The sequence below is a fragment of the Antechinus flavipes genome, chromosome 1 (assembly GCF_016432865.1).
Source record: "Antechinus flavipes isolate AdamAnt ecotype Samford, QLD, Australia chromosome 1, AdamAnt_v2, whole genome shotgun sequence".
In the NCBI taxonomy this organism is placed as follows: domain Eukaryota; kingdom Metazoa; phylum Chordata; class Mammalia; order Dasyuromorphia; family Dasyuridae; genus Antechinus; species Antechinus flavipes.
The window spans coordinates 28,097,713-28,118,039 of record NC_067398.1 but is presented as its reverse complement, the minus strand read 5'-3'; the positions used below and the strand labels follow the sequence as shown (position 1 = coordinate 28,118,039).

The window sequence follows — 20,327 nt, the reverse complement described above, 5'->3', positions numbered from 1 at the left end:
AAAAGAGGTGCAAATATAGCATAGAGAGAATATAGTTGTTATGGAATGCTATAAACCTATTGCCATGAATCTGAGATGACAGCATAACTCACACAATGGAGAGCTCCAAGTGAATTATGCAGGTCTTCCCAAAGAAGTGGCAATAAAACCATTGGAGTGCCCTCTACCACCTCATATTTCATTTATGCCTGTTAAGTTCAACTCACAAAATTTTCTTAAATCTTTACTTTTTATCTGTTTTGATCCATCTTCTATTTATGTTTTCTCCCTCTCAGGAAATACATAGTCAGGGTAAAATTGGATATAGGCACTTTGCATATATGTCTCCTCCAATTAAATAGTTTCTCTGTACTGTACAGAATGCAGAACAAGTGACAGGAAGTCCAGGGCAGAAATATCTAATTCCACAATGATATCTGGAATTATCAACACTAGGGGATGTTGAGACAAAATGAATTTGAAAAGACAAAGTGTGTTGTTCCAATGTTTATTAGCAAGCATCGTAACCATAGTAAGTGATGCTACCTCCTTGAAATATTTTTGTCATGTGAAATGAGGAAGTCAAAGCACATAATCTCTAAGGTTCATTCCAATTTTAATTTGCTGTAATTATATATAAAGAGTTCCTACCAGACTACACAATAAAATGAGACACCTGGGCAATTTTAGGTGATAGATAAACCTAAAGAAGGATCACCACCTTAGAGAGAAGACATTATTTAAATAGCAATCACTAATGATTTCGCATTAGCTTGGAGGAAGTATCCCAAATATCAGTCCAGGGTTCTCTGATTTCTGACATTTTAAAAATCAGTTATTTAGTTAAAGTTATAGATAATAGTTTCTTTAAATTGTATGTATGACACAAAACAGAACAGGACAGCTTATCCCTTTGTTAATGGATTCAGGACCCCAAAAGGTCATTATAGTTTGAAATTCTAACTGAATCTAGTGAGATCATAATTTGATAAAGATAAATATGAGGACTTTTATATGGAATAATCAACTTCAAAAGCCTCAAAAGGTTATATGAATTGGTATCTGTATCACAAGACTCTCTTGGAAAAATTCAAAAAGGATCTTAAAAGAGAGTTAGAAGAAAAATGGGAAAAGGAAATGTGAACTTTGCAAGAGAGTTTAGAAAAGGAACCAGTCACTTTTCAACTAAACAATAATGGGCACTCAAATCTAGAAAGCATATTACAAGGCTAAAAGGCAGCCAGAAGAGGGTAAAAAGGATGGGGAAAATGACTTGAGTTCATGATATTTGAGGATCTACAAAAGGAATTTTGTTTGTTTATCCTGAAGAATAAAGGACTCAGATGGGATAGATTTCTCAAGCACTTGAGAGGCCCTCATGCAAGAACCAGAGAACAGAACCATGAACAAAGGGTAAAAGTTACAAAGAGTAAAGTTTAGGATTGATTCAGGGGAAGAAAAACTTTCCTACCTATTGCAGCTCTACAAAAATGGAATGGGTCAGCTTTGATGCATTTCTTGATTTGGCAGCCTCCTACAAACACCTGGAGGTTTCTTTTACATTTTCCTCATATCCAATTGTTTATAGTCTCAAGTGTTTCACGTTAGTGACAAAAATGCATTAGCACATTTTGATAACATGACACAATTGGACAATAAGGTAAGTTCCATCCTTTTGGTAGTTAGGAGGATGAGGACATAATACACATTAAGAAGCCTGTGAGCACTTGAGAATCATGCCTGTCCAGTGAATTAGACCCGTGATTCCTTAATCCCCGTGACTTTGTTTTTAAGCAGGGCCTTGTCTTATGAAGTTTCAACAAAAGCTTTTCATTGGGAATCTTAATGCATCCTCATCTTTGCATTAGTCTTAGCGAACCTTTTTATGACTTTCTAGAGAGACTTTTCACTAACTTGCTGTTGAACATGAGTATAATTTGATGTGGTTTTGAAAAGTCTTCCCATGTTTGGACTTATTCAGTCCAATTAGAATTCAATACATGAGATAAAAACCAAGACCTCATAGCCGAATCACGACCTACTGCACAATTTAAGTCATTTCACTAGAATGAATGTCAGGAAAAGCTCATAATGTGTCAAACTTGGATGTATTTATTACACAGAAGTGAGCCTCACTTTTCAGCTTTATGTTGATATCCCAGAGGAATGAAAACAGAACTGAATGTGTGCCTTCAAGGTACGCAATTGAGTATTTTGATAAGAGGTGAGTAATTATAATCAAGTAAGTAAGTACTATCTTTCAAATTACCTAGAAATCTTCTTGCTCAACATTCTCATAATTATGAGGATTTATACAGAGGCAGTGTGTATATTTTATCCTGAAAATAAGTTTCAAACATTTTCCCATGTTGCAAATATTTTATCAGTTTTGGCCTGGCTACATTGCTATAGTAATAAAATGCTGGATCTGCAGTCATAAGAATAGAGGCCAAATCTTGCCTTTGCTTAGATGACCCTGAGTAATTCATTTACCCTCTCTGGGACTCAGTTTCCTTTGTAAAGAAGGGATTGGACTAATTTTCTAATTTTCTTTCTAGCCTTGAATCTTTTATTTCTCTACTTTTCAGGAATCCGTTTGTCTAAATAGAAAAATGGTTCCATCTATATAATATGAAGAAAGAAAAAAGCAAGCTGTTAGGATTCTTACAAGGTACTAATTAGTGGAATTGATAGAGACAATAATTATCTAATTTAGCATAGTTCAGTATAATTGATCTGATCCTACAAGGGTTATGGGCCAGAATTTGAAACAAGGTACTAAGTGGAATTGAGGAGCCAGTGGTTAAATCTAGTTTAGCATTGATTTAATCCTATAACAAATAATGTTTTCCTAGTGATATAATGATCGGTATATACTCAGTGTGGGATATATAAGGAGGAGTTGTCAGGGCCAGAAGGACTAGCCCACTAAAGGACAAGCTCACTAGAGGAGAAGCCCACTAAAAGCTCTTGAAGGAGGAGACAAATTCATTCCGTCTTCCACCTTTGTGCTGGCTGGAGGCTGAAGCTGACAGAGGCAAAGGACTAACGTCAGAATCTCTCGGAACTAAAGAGAGAGATAGACCTCTAAGAAAGCTAACCAGGCCCCAGGAAGGACACAAGACTTTGAAGGAGACAATAAAGGATTCATACTTTAAATCCTGGCTGCATTTGAGGTGATTATATTGAACGGAAAAAAAAAAAAACCTGCTCCCAGAGAATATTATATTTTAGAGAAGAATATTACAGCAAGCTTTTATTAAGCAGCTATTATATACAGACTTTGGACTAAGTGCTTTAAAATATCATCTCATTGATTCAGTTCCACCGGCTTGTGATGGAGAGAGCCATCTGCATCCACAGAGAGGACTGTGGGAACTGAGTGTGGATCACAACATAGTAGTTTCACCCTTTTTGTTGTCATTTGCTGACATTTTGTTTTCTTTCTCAGTTTTTTTTGATCTGATTTTTTGTGTGTGTGCAGCATGATAATTGTGGAAATGTGCATAAAAGAATTGTACATGTTTAATATATATTAGATTACTTGCCATCTAGGAGAAGGGGATGGGGGAAAGGAGGGGGAAATTTTGAATCATTAAGGTTTTGCATGGGTGAATATTGAAAACTATGCATATGTTTTGAAAATAAAAAGCTGTAATAAAAAATAGAGAAAAAAACAATATTTTCTTATTTAATCCTCACAACAACTGGTAGGTACCAGGAATGTCCCTATTTTATAATTTGTAATTTTTGTAATTGAAGAAACAGGTAAAGGAAAGTTAATCATTTCTTTAGGGTAACCCAGCTAGTATCAAAGGCTAGATTTAAATTCAGATCTTCCTGATTCTAGGCCAGGGACTAATTATTGAAATAATGATCTTTCATGATTGGATGACTCGTGGTAAATCATTTAATCTAAGACCTAGAGCTGGAAAGAATCTTATGGGGGAATCTAATCAAATTTCTTTGTTTTAATGATTTGACCAAAGTCAAACAATGGCATAGGGAAGATTTGAATCCAGATAATGTCACAATCAATAAACATTTTTTACACACTTGTATTCTAGGCATTGCACTAAACTCTGAGGATACAAAAGAAAGGCAAAAGACATTCTCTTCCCAGAAAGATCTTTCAATCCAATTATAGGAAAATCATACATAGAAGGAAGGAAAAGAGTGGAGAGAGAAAAAGGTATCTGGAATAGGGGTGTAATGGAGGAGTTTAGACAGATACAGTTTATTGAGAAATGAGAAAATGCCTAAGGTGGGCTCCCTCCATAACTGGAGATTCTAGAAGAAGAGGTCTTGACCCTTCAATTAGAGGAGTATTTGATCTATTTAACCTAATCAATTCTAAATATTTTGCAAAAGTTGAACTTAGAATCAATTTCTTGATTCTGAGAAAATCTAAATTTGAATCCTGACGTAATGTAGCTGTTTGACTCTAAGAAACAAATTTGATCTTTGTAAGCCTCAATTTTCTCATCTGTAAAATGAGATGATTAGACTTGATGTACTCTGAGGTCCCTTATAGCTCTGAAGCTAAAATTCTATTATTGTTCTTGTTCATAAGATGATAAGAGTTAGAACTGGTACCAACTCTCTGTCAGCACATTACAAGGTAGAAACAATAAGAACCTAATCATATTCAACAAGGTTAGTTTGAAAAAGTAGATGCTATATAAATGTTGTTTATTTTTATTAGGATGTCTAAGGGATATTATTTACTCAATCTGTAGAAAGTATATTTGTAAGCCATAGAGTGCTATATAAAAGTGAGCTATTATTATTATGAATGGTAGAAGTAATATTTTCTTGTACAATTAAAATTATCATGTACAATCCTCTTGTTTTACAGATGAGAATAATGAGGTCCTATGAACCTAAGGGATTTGAACAAAGACACAAGAGTAGTAACTGAAAAACTTCAGTTTTTCAAGAATGGAACCAAATCCTCTGATAATCTGATAAAATCAATGTTCTTTCCCCTTACCCCACTTTGTCTCTTTTGCTTTTCATTACTACCTTTATTTATTTGTTTATTTATGTAGCTGGTCATAAACACCTTGGTCCCTTGTTCCCAAACACCATGTTTAAGCCTTTTACTCTTTCTTTCCCAATGTACAAAGATTTTTAGTGGCACCCTGACAAAAATTGGCTCTCTATTTTCCAAGGACAGCCTCAGTTGGGAGAAACTCCACATGTGGTTGACTTCAGAATGATGAATTGTGCGGCCACAACAACTCTCAAAGACTGCACTTCCAGTCCAAGTCCGAAGGGTCACATTCCACATCTCAGTGAAAGGAAACCCCATACCAATGAAGTCATAGATCTTTGAGGTATGGGGTTATAAATATTACTTCTACCATTCATAATAATAATAGCTCACTTTTATATAGCACTCTATGGCTTACAAATATACTTTCTACAGATTGAGTAAATAATATCCCTTAGACATCCTAATAAAAATAAACAACATTTATATAGCACCTACTTTTTCAAACTAACCTTGTTGAATATGATTAGGTTCTTATTGTTTCTACCTTGTAATGTGCTGACAGAGAGTTGGTACCAGGTAAAGAATGTTTAGCACTGTCATTTTCTTGCTTTCTTGGCTTACATAATTAGTATTATCTTCAACAGGTAGTCTCTTTACAAGACTCTCTTAAAACCACCTTATATTTTGTAAGGATTAGTTTGGTTAAAACTAAGTAATAAAATTCTTTCCAGTAAATATTCTCTCTTTTTCCACTGGATGCTTGCTTACTGTCCAAAAATATGCCCACATGTTCTTCAATCTTAAAAAAAATGGTCACTTGATCCATCCATCCCCACTAGTTATTCCATATTCCTCCTTTCTTTTGTGGATAATTCTTTCAAGGAGCAATCTGCAACAGGTAAACTTTTCCCTGTTCTTAACTCTACAACCTGCCTTCCAGCCTCATCATTCAAATAACATGATCTCTTCAAAGTTACCAGTGATCTTTTAGTTGATCGATATAATGGCCTTTTCTCAGTCCTCATTCTTCTTAACTTCTGTAGATTTCTGTATTGTTGATAATTCTCTGTTATTCCTTTCTTTGTAGCTTTTGGTGACAATAGTCTTTCTACGGTCTTGTGTTACCATGCTGACCACTTCTTCCTAGTTTCCTTTGCTTGATATTCCTTGCAGGTCATGCTCTGTAATTGTAGGTGAATATCCCATGGGATTCTGACCTGGACCCTCTTTTCACCTCCCTTTAAACTGGTTCACTTAATAAGTTCAACAGGTCCCATAGATTTAATGACTACCTCTAATCTAATGATATTTAAATCCCAGGATTCAGCTTGAATTTTTCTTTGGACTTCCAATCTCAGTTTCCTATGAAAAATCTGAAAATACATGTCTGAAAGATATTTTGATTTTCATAAGATCTCTTGTTTGTATCTCCTTCTCTCTTATGATGTTGCTACCACTTCTCTGCAAGTCTTCTTGCCTCTCTATTACAGTAGTCTGTTAGTTCATTTCATTTCAAGTCTCTCCACACCAGTCCATCCTTCCTTCAGTAGGTAAATTGATCTTCCTGAAATAAAAATCAGACCATAATATCCCCTCCCTATTCAATAAAGTCAAACTAATATATACATCTGTGAATATATATATATGTATTTCTATGCCTGCATGTATGTGTGTGTATACATATATTTACATAATATATACACATGTGTATATGAAATTTAAAGCTCTTTATAATAGGCCATCCTCCTATTTTTTTTCAGTTTTCCTTTGCCTTATAACTTTCATATGCTATGACAACTAATGAATCTTCTCCTTGTTCTTTCTCGCACATGATGTCTCTCGCATGTCAAGCATTTTTACTACCTCCCATATTTAGTATTCTCTTCCTCCTTATCTCTACCTCCTACATTTCCTGGCTTTCTTCAGGTCCTGGCTAAAATTTAACCTCCTATATGAAGCCTTTTTCTGATCTCTTTCAATTTGATTGCTAATCTTCCATTTAGAGCTCTCCACATAGAGATCAAATGAAAGTACTAGTGGTGTCCCTATATTATAGATTATAGTCTATAATAAATAAGAAAGATAAATAATTTCTTTTTTAGATTAGAAAAAAAAAAACACTGGAAGCTCTAATATTTTCTTCCCATATCTAGGTGGACTTTTTGTTCACCACTTATAGTATAAACATTCCATTTTAGAAAATTGCAGTCTGGATTATTATATGCAACTGGAAGGACATTACAAAATATTAAAGTGTAGTTATCTATAAAATATTTTATTTAAGTGCAGTTTCCCTAGCAGCTAAAGGAAAATAATAATATTTACTCATTCTATGTTGTAGAAATATGGGGTCATAAAAAGATACAGCATGGTATAGCCTAAAGAGTACTGGATTTAGAACCAAAAGTTGGAAATTCAAATCCTGCCACTGGGATTTTCTACTCATACTGTCCTGAACAAGTCCCTATAGATGTGTTTTCTAACCTTTAAAATAAAGGGCTTGGACTAGGTACTCTTTCAGATTCCTCTGATCTCTAAAGCTCTGATCCTGTGCTGATGGCATGATCCATAAGCCATAAAATAATTTAGGTTGTAATCATTAGTTTCCAGAGATCAAAGGACATAGTATGTTTTTAGTAAAAACTTATAAATGTCACATGTATTTTTTCTGCAAAATTTTTGATCCCTCATCTATCATGCTTGTTTTTATCATATATTTTCCCAGATGGTGATTCACCTTATTTTTTCCAAATGTAATTCAGTATCTGCAACAATTTGGCAGCTTCAAGTCTCTAGTTTTAGTGATAAAATATCTCAGTACTACCTTTTAAAACAAGAATCCCCTGGAAAAAATCAATCCCAGTGTGATTTTCATTAGGTAAGAAGTATGGAAAAGACTGTTAACCTGAATATAGATGGCATGGTCTAGAGAGAAGATAGGGGAAAGTTCCAAAGAGAAGAAGAAAATATGTTTTTACCTCCCAGGGTAAAAAGATGGAAAAGCCAAATGAAAGCCTTCTGCCTCCAGGGCTTTTCCCTGGCTATACCCCACAACTGAGAATCTACTTCTACTTAACTTCAGAAATGCAGATTGAAGGAATTCATTGAAGACTGAATCAAAAATGTATCTTTTATTCTTTTTTTTTCTGACTTAAATGTCACTCCAGTTTAAAGTTCTCTCATATTGTTTTGTGTGCATATAAAAGGTCCTTAGAGATAACTTTGTATATTATAAATTTAGTTTATATTGCATTTAGTTTGCTAGAAGAAATTTTATTCTTCTTCTTGAGAGAAAATGTTGTGACTGAAAACTCATAAAAGGAACCCACATTAGAGGAAAGGAGGGAGAAAAACAGAAAACTTCAAAGTACTATTTTAGAGAAGCCCCATTAGATATTAGAATTGTGAAGAATCTTATAGATCCTCTCTTTCAACCTCTTCATTTTTACATATGCTCAGGGTTACACATGTAAGGCACCTAACTGACATAGTGGAAACACTATCTGACTTGGGGTTTTGAAGAACTGCATTGAAATCTTGCCTCAGACACTTACTAGCTATCTGACTAGGTAAATCATTTGACCTCTCTGCCTCAGTTTTCTCATCTGTAAACTGGAAATAATAATAGACACTATCTCACAGGTTCTACTATTATGAAAGTCAAATTGAAAGATATGTAAAGTGATTTGCAAATTCTAATGCATCATATAAATGCTAACTAGTATTAATATCAAGTGAAAAGCAGAACTAGGAATATAATAATGATGATGATAATGATAGTATAGTTGGTTGGTTGTCATCCTTTGTGCTCTGAGGACAAAATGATATCACTATGTTGGGGTCAATGTATAGTGTGTCCAACTGTGGTTGAACAAACCAATAATAGCTTTGAATGCTCTACCATAGGTCAGGTACAAATATTGTATATGAATATTTGAACTGGAAATGTCTCTAAATTTGCATACCTCACATTTCTTTTGAACTACTGTTCTTTACTCAAGAGCATAGCATCACATGATCAAGGTGAAGTTTGCATAGTGCTTTAAAATTTTCAAAAGCCTTCTGGTACTTTATTTCCAGAGAGAGAGAGAAACAGAAACAGAGAAAGAGAGACAGAGACAGATACAAAGCGAGAAATGGAGAGACAGACAGAGACAAAAAAGAGACAGAAATAGAACTGCTGATTTTTCAAAGTATTTTCATGCATGATATCATTTATTTAATAGTGATTTCCTATTTTTTATAATGATATTGAATTGAAATAAATTGAGCTTTTGAGTGATACTGCAATGTATTAGGCTGATGTCCTATATTGGTCACCTATAGCAAAAACAAAACAAAACAAAAAACAAAAACAAATGGCTCAAAATTCATCTTCAGTCTTTCAAAGAGATTTGTTTGAAATGATGAAAATTTGCATTTTTAAAGATCATTTCTCCAGAACTAACAAGTCTGTGGGAGTTATAACAAAATTGACAAGAAGGACAAGAAGATGAAATGGATTTCTTGGCAATTCTATAGTAATCTATCCACACTGGTGACAATGAAATAACCACATTTAGAATTTAATATTCCCTTTTCCAAGGTGCTATATGAGGAAGTTGAAAAGTAACTTAAAATGAAGTACTGAGAAATGATTAGACCAAACCAAATATACACATAAGGATTCTATGCTGGAGTAGATACAATATTAAATGCACTGAGAAATTGATTTTCAAGAAATCTCAATCAAAAAAAAAATTGGCCCTGTAGTGCAAGTGTTCTTAACTTACATCTGTGAACTTTAAATATATATATAATGTAGGTAGATACATATGTATTTATATATGTCTATAACTTTATTTCAATATAATGAACTTCCTTTGCATTCATATGTATTTGAAGTATTTAAAAATAATAAAAGAAAAGATCCACAGGCTTTATCAGAATATTAAATATCTGCATGTATATATTTAATTATTTGTATGTTTACACATACATGTGTGTTCACCTACATATATTACATGTGTGTGTGTGTGTGTGTGTGTGTGGAGAGAGAGAGAGATGCATATATAAATGTGTGCATAATTTCCTCACTGTAATATTAAGTGTAAACCTATACTTGGAGGATAGGTCAGAAATTATATTTTGATTTGACTTGAACACCACTGATGAAACATTAAATTACTTATCCAAGGTCACAAAGTCAGAGAATGGCAAAAATAGGATTTAAAACCAGGCTTTCCTGGCCATCTATTTCTCTAACTTCTTTTTTTCTTTTTTTGACAAAGGAATTTTTTATTAAACATTTTAAACAATTTTATAAGATGTTACTTGCATTTTTTATCATATTGAGAGAAAAACAAATCATAGCAAAAGGGAAAAATCATGGGAGAGATTAAAAAAAAAAAAGGAAAAAAAAGTGAACATAGCATGTGTTGATTTACATCCTGCTCCTTAGATCTTTTTCTGGATTCAGATGGCATTTTCTATCCAAAGTTTACTGGGATTAGTCCAGATCACTAAACTGAGAAGAACCAAACCTTTCATATTGCTCATCACAAATTCTTGCTATTATTGTGTATAGTGTATTCCTGGTTCTGCTTGTTTTGCTCAGCATCAGTTCATGTAAATTTTCCCAGGTCTCTCTATAATCAACTTGTTGATCATTTTTTATAGAGTAATATTCCATTATTTTCATGTAGTACAGCTTGTTGAGTCATTACTCAATTGCTGGGTGTCAATTCCTTTTCTAATTCTTTGCTAACACAAAAAAGCTGCTACAAACACTTTTGCACATGTGGGTTCTTTTTGTTCCTTTATGATTTCCTTGGGATACAAACCTAGTAATGGTACTGCTAGGTCAAAGGGTATGTATAGTTTGATAGCTCTTTGGGCATAGCTCCAAATTACTCTCCAGAATGGTTGGATCATTTCACAATTTCACCAACACATTAATGTCCCAGTTTTCTCACATTCCCTTCAACATTTATCATTATCTTTCCCTGTCATCTTAGCCAATCTGAAAGGCATAAGGTACTACCTCAGAATTGTTTTAATTTGAATTTATCTAATCAACAGTGATTTAGAGCATTTTTTTTTCCCAAAGGACTATAAATGGCTTTAATTCATTCATCTGATAATTATAAATTCTTCATCTGAAAATACTTTGACCATTTACTTGGTCAATTGGGGAATGAGTTCCATTTTTATAATTTGACATAATTCTTTATATATTTTATAAATTATATTTTTATGAGATACACTTGCTGTAAAGACTTTTCTCAGCTTTGTACTTCCCCCTTTGATCTTGTTTCTGTTGGTTTTGTTTGTACAAAAACTTTTTAATTTAATAGATACCAAAGTTGTCCATTTTGACTTTCACGAGTCACAAATTCTTCCATTTGCCAAAAAACAGATGAGTAAATTGTCCCTTGTCTTCCTAATTTGTTTTGGTATCATCCTTTATGCCCAAATCATGTATCCATTTTGACCTTATTTTGATGTAGGGTGTGAAATGTAGGTCAATGCTGATTTTCTGACATATTATTATTATTTTAAATTTTCCCAGCAATTTTTTTGCCTAATAGCGAGTTCTTATTCCAGAACCTGGAATTTGGGGATTTAGCGGATACTAGATTGCTATAGGACTTGATTGTTGTGTCATGTGTATCTAATCTATTCCACTGATCCACTGTTTTATTTCTTAGCCAGTACTAAATGGTTTTGATGATTGCTTCTCTATAATATAGTTTTAGGTTATGCTATTAAGTCACCATCCTTTATATTTTTCATTAGTTCCCTTGATATTCTTGATCCTGTATTTTCCTAAATGAATGTTGTGATTATTTTTCTAGTTCTATAAAATATTTTGCCAGTTTGATTGGCATGCCTCTGAACAAGTAGACAGATTTAGGCAAAATTGTCATTAAAAAAAAATATTAGCTTGCCCAGCCCTGAAAATTTTATATTTTCCTAATTGTTTAAGTCTGATTTTATTTGTGTGAGAAGTGTTTTGAAATTAGGTTCATATAGTTCTTGGGTTTGTCTTGGCAGATAGACACCCAATATTTTATTTTGTCTGCCATAATTTTAAACGGAATTTCTCTTTCTATCTCTTACTTATGGGCTTTGTCAATAATATATAGAATGCTGATGATTTGTGTGGTTTTATTTTATGTCCTGCAACTTTGCTAAAGCTGTGAATTGTTTCCAGTAGGTTTTTGGATGATTATCTAGAATTCAATAAGTTTATCATCATATCATCTGCAAAGTATGACATTTTATTTCCTCATTGCCTATTCTAATTCCTGCAATTTCCTTTTCTTTTCTTCTTGCTAAATCAACATTTCTAGTACAATGTTGAATAATAGTGGTAATTAATGGGCATCCTTGTTTTAGCTGGAATCTTATTGGGAATGTGACCAGCTTCTCTCTATTACAAATAATGCTTGATATACATTTTAGATAGATACTACTTATTATTTTAAGGAAAATTCCATTTATCCATATGCTTTAATAGGAATGGTTGCTGTATTTTGTTAAAAACTTTTTCTGCAACTACTGAGATTAGTATGTGATTCTGTTGGTTTTCTTATTCCTATGGTCGATTATGGTAATAGCTTTTCTGATATTGAACCTGCCCTGAATTCCTCATATAAATCATCCTTTGGCATATTGTATTATCTGCAGAAACATTGCTGTAATCTCTTTGTTAATATTTTATTTAAAAAATTTGCATCGATATTCATTAGTTAGATTGGTCTGTAATAGTCTCTTTCTTTTTTGACCCTTCCTGTTTTATGTATCAGTGCCAGATTTGTGTTATAAAAGGAATTTGGCAGGAATCCTTCTTTACCTATTTTTCCAAATAATTTACAAAGTATCAGAATTAATTGTTCTTTAAATGTTTGATGGAATTCACTTGGGAATCCATCTAGTCCTGGAGATTTTTTCTTAGGGAGTTCATTAATGATGTTTAATTTATGTTTCTAATATAGGAAAATTTAATTATTTTATTTCCTCTTCTGTCTACCTAGAGAATTTATAGTTTGTAAATATTCATCCATTGCAGTTAGATTTTCAGACTTGTTGTCATAGAGTTGTGCAAGATAGCTCCTAATTATTGCTTTAATGTTTTTGTCATTGGTGATGAGTTCTCCCCTTTCATTTTTGATGACATGTTTTTTCCTATCCTTTTTCTGATCAAATTAACCAAAGGTTTATCTATTTTGTTAGATTTTTCATAAAACCAACTCTTAGTTTTATTGGTTCAAAAGTTTTCTTAGTCTCTATTTTATTAATTTTTCCTTTGATTTTCAAAATTTATAATTAGGTACTTAATTTGGGGTTTTTAATTTGTTCTTTTTCTAGCTTTTTTGTTGCATATCTAATTCATTAATCTCCTCTTTCTCTATTTTATTTAGGCAACTATTTAGAGATATACAATTTTCCCCTAAGAAGTGCTTTGGCTGCACCCCATAGGTATTAGCATGTTGTCTCATTATTGTCTTTTTTTTAGATGGAATGATGGATTGTTTTTGTGATTTGTTGATTGATCCACTTATTCTTTAGAATTACATTATTTAATTTCCAATTTTCTTTTAGTTTATCTTTCTCTAGTTATTTATTGAATATAATTTTTATTGCACTGTGGTCTGAAAAAGGATATATTTACTATTTGACTTTTTGCATTTGATCGTGAGGTTTTTATGCCTTGATACATGATCAATTTTTGTGTAGGTGTCATGTATTGCAGAGAAAAAGTGTATTCCTTTCTTTCCTTATTCAATATTCTCCAGAGGTCTATCATATCTAGGTTTTCTAGGACATTATCAATCTCCTTGGTTTTTTTTCTTCTTTATTTTGTGATTATATTGGTCTGATTCTGAGAGGAGAAGGCTTAGTTCTCCTGGTAAAATAGTTTTATTATCTATTTCTTCCTGTAATTGGATTAATATATTTTCTAGGAATTTGCCTACTTTACCAATTGGTACATACACTTTTCTTTTTCTCTTTTTCCTCCTACTTCTTTATAGAATTAAACAAATTTTTATACTCAACTGAATGATTAAATTATCCAGCCATAATTGGGTTGTCTGCCTAACCTTCTAAATATATATATGTGTGTGTGTGTGTGTGTGTGTACATATATACATACATACACACACAGAGAAATAAACAAATAAATATGTATATATATGTATCTTTAATTCATCTCTGGACTCTCTATTGATGAGGTAAATTCAATTTCTCAGAAATATTTGAATAAGTTTATAAATTGGGTAAAGAGCTGAACTTTTCTTGAAACTCTTTTCAGCCAGAGTTTTTGCTTAGAATATGTCTCTTGAACTAGTGCCTTTTCCAGTATTTCCCTTGTCTGCCCAACTTAGGCTTCCCTTTGCTCTATATAGTGGCTGAAACTACCATGCTTATATCAGTCTTAAACACAAATGTTCAATTTTTTTTCTCCTTTTTCCAACATAGTTTTTTGCTTTTATTCAAATTCTTAAATCATGGCATGGTCCATCACACAATGGCTTTGATTCAAAGAAATATCTAGATCCTGTTCTTATTATGTTTTGTTTGTTCAATCCAATCCAAAAGTTTTTCCTGACAAAGGTAATCACTTTTAAATGGGTCAGATATGAATGAAGCCCCACCTTTAAAATTATATTTGATCCTCAAGGCAACCATCTGAGTATCATATTACTGGAATTCTCATAATGTATATGCAACACTTGACTTATAAGATCTTATTTGATTCTCATAAAACAATATACACTTAGGTACTATAAGTGTTATTTTCTGCTTAATTTACAGATAAGGAAATGGAAGCTTAGAGATTCATAAAATCATAGGGGTATTTGTGTAAGAGACCTCGAAGACCATCCATTCCAATTTTCTTATTTTACAAATAAAAAATATATAATTGAATTCCAGGGAGGTGACATGTCAATGAAGTCATTCAGACAATAATAATCAGAGGTAAGAGTTGAACCTGGTTTCTGTGACTCCAGAGTCAGTAATCTTTCTGATATATCACATTGCTTCCAAGTAAAATGACATATCAATCATCAAAACCATTTGATACTGACTAAGAAACAGTGGGGGATCAGTGGAATAGATCAGAATAGACCACAATAATTAAGACCTATAGTGAGCTAGAATTTGACAACACCGCAAATGCCAACTTCTGTAATAAGAATTCACCATTTGACAAAAAATTTCTGGGCAAACTGGAAAATAATATGTCAAAAACTCAGCATAGATCTAAATCTCACACCCCATACAAAAATAAGATCATTCCTTATCTGTATCACTTTATGAAGGAAATGATAAGATCAAAATGGGTACATGATTTGGGTATTAGGGGTGATACCATAAACAAATTAGGAGGACAAGGGATAGTTTACCTATCAGATCTTTGGAGAAGAGAAGAATTTATGACCAAAGAAGAACTACAGAACATTATGGAAGACAAAATGGGCAACTTTGATTATACTAAGTTAAAAAGGTTTTACACAAACAAAACTAACAGAACAAAGATTAAAATAGAAGTACAAACATAGGAAAAACATCTTTACAGGAAGCATTTCTGACAAAGATGTAATTTCTATAATATATTAAAAACTATATCAAAATTATAAGAATGCAAGTAATTCCTTATTTGATAAATGCTCAAAGGATATGAAGAAATGAAAGCTACATATAGTCATATGAAAAAATACTCTAAATTACTCTTGATTAGAGAAATGCAAATTAAAACAACTCCAAGGTACTTCAATCTGCAGGTGAAAAAAAAAAAAAGAACAGAAAACAAAAATAAAAAGAAAAACAAAACTTCAACTCAGGGAAATTATCACTGAAAATCATGAAATGGAAGAAGTGAATCCAAGCCACCTTTTCAGGGTTCTTTCCATTTCAATCCATTTCTTCTAAGACTTTTTTTGGTACTAATTTGTTCAACATACATTTGAGGTACTGCTATGCTTCAGGTTCCATGATCACCCCAGTATAAATATAGAGAACCATAGAGTAGGGGAAACAAAAAGCTATCCAAACATTAAGGGAAGTTTGTTGTATGATATTTTTAAATTAGCAATTTCTTGACAAATCATTTCGCTACAGAAAATCTCCAAGCAGATGTGCCTGAATTGATAGAGCCTGAATTATGTACCTACAAAGTTGTGATTGGAAAAATTTTAAGTAAGACCATTTTCTAAATATGCCTGAGTTCATTCAATCTTCATAAATGGGAGAATGGGTAAGAGCATTGAATTGAAGTTAGGAAAACCAAAGTTTAAATCTGGTGTCAGATATTTAGTAGATTTGTGACCTTATATAAATCACTTAATCATGCTCAGGCTAATTTTCCTCATCTACGAAAAAGATATAACAATAAGAGCAAAATCACAGGATTATAAGAAGCAAATTTAATAACAAATTGTAGGGTCTGGAATATCCTAGAACTCTGGGAGAACCCAATCTCTAACTAAGGAGCAGGCTAATTGTTCCTAGAAATAGGTAGAGAATTCCATTATTATTATAAAAGTGGCTCAATAATCAGATGGGTAACTTACACAGGGGCTGTCTGGGGGCAGTCACTATACAATTCATTGGATCTCCAATATCCATCATGCAGTCTGGGGTGACAGCCAGACTATTAAGTGGATCCCCACCAAAAAAACCACAAAAAGGTCCCAAGATAATTATAGAAATCAGACAAAGGAGGAGGAGCTATAGAGCATCATGCATACATTAATGCAGTCCAGCTAATATTTTGATTTATTGCTTGAACACTGGGCCTAGTTCCAGAACCCAGGTTCAATGCTAGTGCAGGTGATTAGATGCCCAGACATTCAAGGTGTTATTAGGATATAAACTCCTGGAAAACAGAGGCTGTTTTTGTTTGTTTGTTTGTTTGTTTGTTTATTTGTTTGTTTGCTGAAGTAAATAGGGTCAAGTGAGTTGCCCAGAGTCACAAGCTATGAAGTATTAAGTATTGGCAATTGCCTTTGAACTCAGGCTCTCCTAACTTCAGGGACAGTGCTCTATCCACTGTAAAATTTGGGTGCCCCTCAAAAGCTATTTTTGCCTTAGCATATAGCCTCTGAATTTACCTCACTGCCTCAGATAGTAAGAAATTCTTAAAGATTTATGAACTGACATACTGATTTTGTAGAAGGGGTTTCTTTATTTTTAGGAATCATCCTTGTGACTTGATTGGCCTGGGAAACCAAAGTCTGTACTACTGTTGTGGCTTCTCTACTTTGGAAGCATAAAAGATCCACACTATTGGAAATTGGAGAATTGATGCTTTAGTGGTTTTAATAACCATTTCTATTGTCTGCTGGAGATGCTTTTCTAACCTAGCATTGATGATTACTGTGATTAATGTGAAGTCAGAATGGAGCAGCATTTATTTGAATTTGACTAAAAATTATATCTTTTTAAACCTAATTAGAAGTAAAATTGTTTTTATTACATTTTGTAACCCATGAGTATCTCAACTACTGGATTGTTCTGATCTAGGCCTGGCCTTGAATGCCTACATTGTTATGATACAATGGAGTATCAAAACATTTCATATGTCAAATTTTAATAATAATAGTTATAACAGGAATAAAGTACTTGACAGTTTCTACAAACATTTTCATAAATATTCCATCCTTAAAATGACCTTGGTAGGAAGAATTAATAGATATTCATCTTCAATTTATAGATAAGCAAAGGTTAATTCATTTGCTTCAGTGATCCTCCATTTCTGGAATTTACTATATCATTTAATTTTCACAGAATCCTTAAGTGTTTACAAAATATAGTTTGTGAATTATTACTTACTCAATTACCAAAGTTATTTCTCTAAAGTGTTGGTCTTTTTATGCCATTTCCCTACTCAAAAAAAAATTATGGCACTTCCTTAGTACCCTGGGTTCAAATAAAAATTCCTTCATTTGGCATTTAAACACCTTCCCTAAAGACTGCTGTGACCAGGTAAAAGCTTTTTTTTCCCCCATAAAAAGAATCCTCCATTTTCCATCTCCACAGCTTTTTTCTGGCTTTATCCCATGATTGAAATTCTTTCCCTCCTCATCTCTATGCTTCCTTCCTACACATAATTCACATATGACATATGTGAAGTTTTTTTTCCTAGATGTTTTAGTTGTTAGTATGGTCTCTAATTCTTCTGCAAACTCCCTGAGCTCCAGCTGCTTCCCTACTGCCTACAAATATGGCCTGTCCATGCCAACTATTGTCCAGTATTGCTCTTCTCTTTTAAGATAATTCTTTTAGGAGGCCATCTACAATTAGTGCCTCAATTTTCCTCCCTGCTACTCTCGTTTTAATCCTCAACAATCTGCTTTCCATCTTTATCATTCAAAATTGTTCTCTCCAAAGTTAATAAAGATGTCTTAATTGCAATTTTTTATGCCTTTTTCTCAATTTTTATCCTTCTTGGAGTCACTGCCACCCTTGATACTGTCAATCCAACTCTTTTCTCTAGGGGTTTTTGGGACACCATTCTCTCCTGGTCCACTTTCTACCTCTTATAATTCATCAGTCTCCTTTGCTGGATCCTCATTCAGGTAATTATGAGTGTCCCACAGGACTTTATTCTGGGTCCTCTTTTCTTTTCCCTTTTTATTATTTCACTTAGTCATCTCATCAGTTTCAATAGATTCAATTGTTATCTCTATGCTAATGCACAAATTGCCTTATCTTCTCATCTTCTTCTTCTCCCATCTAAAACTTACCTCTTCCTAACTTCTCTATTACTGCTAAGGGCATCGCCATCCTCCCATTCACCCAGACTCAAAACCTACATGTCATCTTTGACTTTTCATTCATAACCAATCTGTTACCATAATCTATCAATTTTACCTATATAACAATTCTCATATAACATTGTACTCTGTTATCTGCTCTCACACCATTATTATCCTGGTCCAGGCCCTCATTACCTCCCACTTGCATTACTACATCTGAGTGCTGGTTGGTCTCTCTGACACAAATCTCTCCCCATTCCAAAGTAATCTGCCCCCTTTCCTAACTCAGTAAACTTCCATGGCTCACTATCACCTCTAGGAACAAATATTAAGTCCTCTGTTTGGAATTCAAAGTCATTTATGACCTGCCGCAATATTTAAATTCTTCTTACACTGTGTAATACCATCCTCTTCTTCTGTGCTCTGTGACTCGGTGACATTGATCGCCTTTTTATTCTTTTAACAAGGAACTCCATTTCCTGACTCTGGGCATTTTTACAAGTAATCTCTCATCACTGGAAGTTCATCATCTCTACCTCCTCATTTCCTTGACTTACTTCAGCTCCCAAATAAAAGCCCATTTTCCACAAGAAGTCTTTCCCAGGATTCCTTAATTTGAATGTTGTTCTACTGTTGATTACTGCAAATATATCAATTTCAACAGAGGTAATGAATGGCGAAGAAAAAATATTTGGTGGATGTGAGGAACAAGATAAAATGTATGTGAAATTGATATCTTCTGATAGTTATAAATTTGTTGTAAACAGGAATCGTATTTTAGTATCAGGAACAATGAATGCTTATTAAGCTGGCCAGGTCAGTTTGCTGATAACGAAACCAGTGAGAATAATTTTAGAGATATTTCATCACATGTGCTATCAAAAACATTCATGTATTTTACCTACAAGGTTCACTACACTAACAGCTCTACAGAGATTCCTGAATTCCCAATTATACCTGAGATTGCACTGGAACTTATGGCTGTGAACTTCTTGGTTTATTTAATTAAATAAATTATAATTTTAAAAGGTGTTTACATATTTACATAGCTGTTTGCATGTTGTATTTCCCATCAGACAGTGAGCTCTTTGAGAGCAGGGAGTGTGTTTTCCCTTTCTTTGCAGCTCCATTGCAAAGTATTAAACAAATGTTTCCCTTTCTTTATATTTCCATTGTGGGTATTAAATAAATATTTATTGATTAACTAGTGTACTACCCCTAAAAAAAGACACTTCACATCTATTTGTACATATCTACTTATGTACATTCTCTCCTCTAGTAGAATGTAGATGCCTTGAGGGCAGAGACCATTTCACTTTTGTCTTTATCTCATTAGCAAACAACAGATGCTTAATAAATGCTTCTATATTGATCTCTTTCCATCAAATTATTTTTAGTTGTTTCTTCTTTTCAATGCTTTGTAGTTACTTTTTTGCTTTCATATATGATCATAGAGTGAAAATAAGAAAGCCAACATTTATGAAGGATCTATTATGTACCAAACATTGTGCTATGTATTTTACATATTATATGCCATTTATATATATATGTGTGTGTATACACCTCATTTAATCTTCACAATAATACTGAGAGAGAATAAG

General features: G+C 33.1%; 1 pseudogene; it reads left to right on the top strand.

The window, feature by feature from the left end:
- Positions 1 to 19,395: 19,395 nt before the first annotated feature.
- On the top strand, positions 19,396 to 19,739 carry LOC127543976 (elongin-C-like; annotated as a pseudogene).
- Positions 19,740 to 20,327: the final 588 nt, after the last annotated feature.